The sequence below is a fragment of the Notolepis coatsorum genome (assembly GCF_963971535.1).
Source record: "Notolepis coatsorum genome assembly, chromosome: 1".
NCBI classification, from domain to species: Eukaryota; Metazoa; Chordata; class Actinopteri; order Aulopiformes; family Paralepididae; genus Notolepis; species Notolepis coatsorum.
In genome coordinates this window covers 275,609,784-275,615,783 of record NC_140165.1, presented here as the reverse complement: position 1 = coordinate 275,615,783, position 6,000 = coordinate 275,609,784, and the positions used below count along the sequence as shown (strand labels likewise).

The window sequence follows — 6,000 nt, the reverse complement described above, 5'->3', positions numbered from 1 at the left end:
TATTATATCTTTTTTTATCATTATACTTTTTTTCTGTGCAAAATGTCTTCTTCACCAAAAGTCTAGAGGTTGATTTGGGTGGAATTCCCCATTAAATGGAGCAGTGGCTGGTATACAGTAGCACACAGCTGATAAATGAGATCCTATTAGTATTAGGAGTCCTAGAGGAGAAGCACTGGAGAGATAAATAGGACACACACACAAGGAGGGCGGCTGGGAGGGGGAAGGGGACAGACTTTATTGTTCTCTGCTGTGTTGTTGTTCATGCGTGACAGTCGAGAATTGATCTTGGAATTGAGTGTTTTATTGAGTGCTACCGACTGCCACATCGGGTTTGGGTTTGTTGTTTGGTTTTAAAGTGGAAATCAGCAAGATTGTTTTTGTTTGTTTCGGCGACGTCTGTTGGTGATAAGTGTTTTTCACTGTATTGACTTGCTGTCCATCTTGAAAGTTCTCTTGAACTAGTTAATCTTCTATTTAGTCCAATTAAACCACGGTTGCCGCTGGCAACATAACATGCATCACTTCCTGTGTTTAGAACAGCCAAGAAGAGCAAATGTAAAAACATTTATGAACTGGCTTATAGGTAGAAAAACTATTATGTTATATCAGTTGGCAATATAGAGAGTGGCAAAATAGACTTTATTTATATGAAGATATTTGAGATTATTAATTTAAGCGCTTTATATAACTTTAGTTCTGTATCGTTAGTGGCTTAGCTTGGCATCACACTGCACTATCTCACGTACGTGCACGCGCACTGAATAAACCACAAATATACCTCTAATACCAATATTAGTCTGACCACACCCCTCATCAGCTTACCTTCATAAGCAGGTGTGTGGTCACCTGCTCTCCTCCTTCTCGCTTTCACCACAAGGAAGTGCCTCGGTAGTACCCCACTTGACGTGTCGTTGATAGTTGAAAAGAGTTGTGACTAGGTTTACATTGTGCCTAACCTTTTTCTTCTCTCACTTGTTTGTATAAGAAAAAGGTTTGGGTCATAATGTATTCCGCGGAGAGTAGACCCGCTAGACCTACTCTTTACCACCGATTCTCCATTCCCGCCTCCGTCGTGCGTTCCGGTGCTGGGCTGTTGCCACTCTCGTGGTTGCTGACCCAGCCCGGGAGACTGCCGGTGGATAGTTTTCCTCACCGACGAGCCGAGGGTTCGGTGCCGTCGCTCCGGCGATGGCCTGATCTCGACTCTGGTTCCTCTGTTTCTGGGGAATCGCCCGTTGATGAACGGGGGATTGTCTTAGAGCCAGAGGATTTGCGACGAAAACTTTTTGCGTCTGCTCGCTCACGTCGTAACATGGTGGCGTGCAGACGCGAACGGCCTGGGTTTGGGGAATTGCTGGAGACCAGCGAGGCCGCGTCCGACTCTGGATTTCTGATGGAAACTGAAGACTTCATGGAGGAGGCGGACGGGTTCTTGTATGATGGTCCCGTGGAGGGGAGTATCCCTCCTCCGGAGACCCCGGAGGGGGGAGAAATGGCTCCACGGGGCGCCTTGTTCGAGGATGTCGGGGAACCACCTTGGCCTCATCGACAGGATGCCCTACTGTCAGCCGCATCGGATTGTGGCTCCTTGACCAGTCGCAGCCTGCTGTATGCGAGGGATGCGGGGTCGGTGGAGGAGGGTCCGCAGGGGGAACTGCGGGCCTTGTTCCCCGAGCTCATGGCGGTAGCCGCCGCTGCAAACGGTGTGCCGCTGCCGCAGCCATTGCCTGCACCTGTCCCTGATGACCTCATAGGCCATCCCTGGCAGCGTCCCCCGGTGAGAGGGGTGGACGTTGTCTACCCATTTTTCCCATCGATGGGGGCCTATGTTCGTCGGGGTCAGGCGGTCTCCAACATCATGGGACTAACTCCCGCCTACGTACCAGTTACGCGGGTGTCGGGGTTGGTCAAAGGTATGGGGGAGGGCGTACCTCGGCTTGACAATCCGATGGCCGCGCTCCTCTGTCCGGATATGGTGTGGGAGCCCCTATGCAAGCCGGTCCTCCAGGGGAGGTCGGCTAGGCGATTGGCTTATTGGGGTGACCAGTCATTCATCGCCGGTACACAGTCGCTGGCTGCGGCCTCTAACATCGCCCACCTGGCTAGATTTGTATCGGGGATAATGACGGGCGGCGCGGATCTGAACGAGGTGAGGTGCGATCAGATCACCCAGGCTGCGGGAGCTGTGCTGCACCTCTCCCAGGTGCTAGCCATAGCCATGGGGAAAGTGCGCGCCCTGGCCACCCTGGGCCAGCGTCATCTTTGGCTGGAGCAGGCCCGTGTGCCGGAACGGAAGAGAACCCCTCTTCTGACGGCCGCCCTCTCCGACGCTGGCCTGTTCGGGAAGGCCCTGCTATTGATGACCTCAACATGCAGAGAAATGGCAGAGGAGAGGTCCATTCTCCAACCCCATTTTCCGCCTCCCGTCCTTGCCGGTGGGGGCAGAAGGATTCCGCGACGTCGAGCTGTCTCCGTCGCCGCTACCACTACCTCCACCGCCACTCCTGGCCCTGCCAAGAGGGCCAGGGGAAGAAGCGGCGCTTCGGCCACCGCCGGCCCATCCCAGACCGGAGGAGACGGTAGGGAACGTCGTGTCCAGCAGACTGTTACCTATCGTCCCTCCGGGGCTCCCCGGGGTGGCAAGACTCGAGCGGCGCGAGGTGGCAGGCGCCGTTGAGAGTGACTTTTCCCCCTCTGTGTCCCCTCCTCTACACCCTCCCCGGCCCCTCTATGATTTTGTGCCTTGAACACGTATTTATTTATTAATAAAAAGTTCCCTGACATAAGGGGGACTGTGTTTGGCCGAACAAACTGTGTGTTTCTTCAATACAAATCATGTGGTGGGGTTGTGTTTTATGAATCTACCCTGTTACGTTGGGGGAATGAGTTGTGTTGTGTTACGAGTTTTTAAGCAAGGTCTGCAACTTACACTCGGTAATAGGTTCTATTAGCTTGATGCTCCACATGCAATTAGAACTGGTGGTATTCCATTGCTTTAACTAAGTATATGTGTTCACAACGCTGTGTTGTTAGTTGCAGTAATGCTCGTACACACTTTTCATGGCCTAGCCATTACTCTCGTTCAACGTCTTCCTATGTGTAGCATAGGCTGCGGGTATGGGATTCACGCACAGGCGACTTGTGTTTTGTTGTAAACCCTTTTACACTTTGTGGGTAGCTAACATTGTATTAGCTTATGCTATATATTTTGTTCTACCGGAGGTTTTCAAAATGGCTACGGTTGTTTTCTGTGTGTAGGGATAGAAGGTGTGTTTTTCGGGAGGGGGTGTCGGATAAACCCCTCCTTTTTCCCACTTGATTGGTTTAGAGGGTTTGTTGACTTTTCTGCTGAGCCAGTCAGGGCCAAGCCAGTGCTTGACGGGGGAGGGGGGGGGGGGGGGGAGGGGTATTCTACCGACTCCTGTTATGACAGGATCCGGTGGGTTTTCCCCGCCCGTTATAGCGTTGTTGCTATGGCGACGCCTTCCATGAGCTGGTGTCGTAAAGATGTCGAGGTTAGAGCGCAGGACTTAACCTGCTGCGCTCGTTTTTGTGTCAAACTTGAGTCTGTTGGTCACGTGTCTCACAGTTTACATATCTTTTTCTTGACCGTGGTCTCATGTGGGAAGGTGTTTCTGGGGGAATCTGGTCTTACACTCTGATTAAAAAGAGTGACTGGATTAAAATCATGTGAAAAAAACAGGGTTTTTTACTCCCAGCTGTGCAGTTAGGTCATACATGTGATGCCTTTTCTTTATTTTATAAAGAGTTGAATGTGTCTTGATGGATATGAAATGAGGGTCCCTGATGGAACAAGACTAACGTCTTCTCAGGTCTGCCTCCCCTTATCTTTTTGTATGTATTCCTGTACTGCAGTCTGTTGGGTATATTTTTTCATTCATTCATTCATGGAGTTGATTGCATCTCGCCCCTCTTGTCGTTTCCCTGGGCGTCTTGGGGATTCAATATGGTGGTCTAAACGGCCTATTGTTGATGTGGGTATGTCCAAACGCACACATAGTGCTAGCTCAGGATGTGCTTTGGCCGTTGCTGACTGGCGCGCCTCGTTTGCTTTGGTAAAACAGCGTTTTTATGGAGCAATTGGGATGGGGGTTTTTCCTCTTCCGACATCCTGTGTGTTGTCGATGGGTTCCCGTTCATGTCAGGGGATGATGACGGAATGGGTCTGGGCATATGGGAAGGGTCTCACGCCCTAGGGGTGGGCCGCCGGACGCGGTTCATACCGACACGTCTGGGTGGCGCCTTCTTTTTATTTATTTATTTAATTTAATGACCACCCAGCCAGGCTGGTGGAATTTAGTTTCAGTGCAGGTTTCATAGCAGTTCCAACATAAAAACATAAAAACATAGAACATATAACATCACTTACAGCGTACATAAAAGAAAACACAATTACATAGATACAGTTCAGAGTTTGTGAGTTTGTTCATGTCCATGTCAGCAGAGGTAAGGGGGGTTGCGGGGGGTACTACAGGGGGGGGGGGGGGTGCTACAGGGAGTTCAGTGTCCGTATGGCAGTGGGGAAGAAGCTGTTTTTGAACCGGGTTGTTTTGGTGGTCAGGGATCTGTAGCGCCTCCCGGAGGGCAGCAGCTGGAAGATGTGGTGTGTTTTTATGTTGGGATCAGACGCGCATATCTGCCCCTTCTCCTGGGGTTGGCAGGTCGGCGTGATTAGGGCACGGGACTGGTTCTGGTCGCGCTGGTCCAGATCAGTGCACCCGTTGTCCGCTGGGGATGCAGATCTGCTGTTCTGGTACCCTGAGGGACTTAGGGTTTTTTCAGGGGGGAAAAATGCTAGGTCGATCCGGGTGTCACAGGGTTGTGCGTTATGGGACCCCTTGTTTGATGTATTCTGCACTGTCATAGTGGCTTATGGCCGTGCCGACCTGTACGCATCCGATCTCGTCGGATCTCGGCTGCTGTGCGGGTTGGTCTTGGTTGGTACTTGGTTGGGTGACCTCCTGGGAATACCGAGTGCGGGGTGCTGGGGGCTGGTCTTCCATATTACGCTCTTCTCTTGCGTTTTGGCGCTGAGGAGCCTGTTGGGTGGGGTTAACCTCCGTTGGGATCCTGTGCTCCCCGTATCGCCGGGCCCGGTCCGGGGTGATGCCCGTTGACCTGTAGGCCCGGGATAGCCCTGTTGGGAACCGGAACGCGGGCTGCGGCGGTGCCGCAGGTGCGTTTCGGGGTTTTTTCCTGAGGGGTTATAGGACCAACCATTACATGGGGTAATGCCTGGGTGGTTGGTTCTCTGGTGTGTTGCTGCAGTGTCAACTCCCGGTTCTCCGGTTGAGGGTGCCCCTGCATGTTCATGACGTCTGCCGATCGTATGGGCTTTTCTGTGGGCAGCTGTCAGGGGCCGTGTGGTCTACGGATCCCGCTTCTGACGTGCTTGGTTATGCGCCGGGGCGGCTGTTTCAGCTGTCCTTTCTGGCGCCTGCCTCGTCCGCAGTTTTTTCCAGGCTTGGGTTGACGACCTGTTGCCTGGTCTTCCCCGGTGCACTGCCTGTTTCCGTTGGTTAACTCTTGTATGTTATGACCATGCTGTCTGCCTGTTGCAGGGCTTGTGTTCCAGGCGGTGTGCTGTTGGGGGGGACAGGGCCCGCTCGGCTGAGGGGCCTTTGTCCGGATACGCTGGCGATGTGAGGGGCGGGGTCACTAGGTGCCCCCCTGGTGGGGTCTTGATGCTGGCATCATGGACTTCTCCGGGCCCCCATTTCAGGGAGCCCAGTCCTTGGTGGGTCTGGGCCTTCCTTCGCGCTCCGCTGCTACGGCCTTGCCACGGGGTTGGGTTGGCCCTTGACCCCGTGATTCTGGGGGCAGTAACGAGGTGGTTTTTCTCCGTTCGTTCCCGGGTGGCATGCGGGTTGTGCGTGTGTGTAGTCGTGGGGTCAAGCCACGGCTGCTCACCGTGTGCGTTGAGTGCTTGAGTGCCTCTTCGCACGGTCGGGTCCGTCGCCTTCCCGTGACGTCCCT

General features: G+C 53.1%; 1 protein-coding gene across 1 annotated transcript in view; it reads left to right on the top strand.

The window, feature by feature from the left end:
- galnt17 (polypeptide N-acetylgalactosaminyltransferase 17) overlaps positions 1-6,000 on the top strand; it is a 370,766-nt gene that overhangs the window by 311,970 nt on the left and 52,796 nt on the right.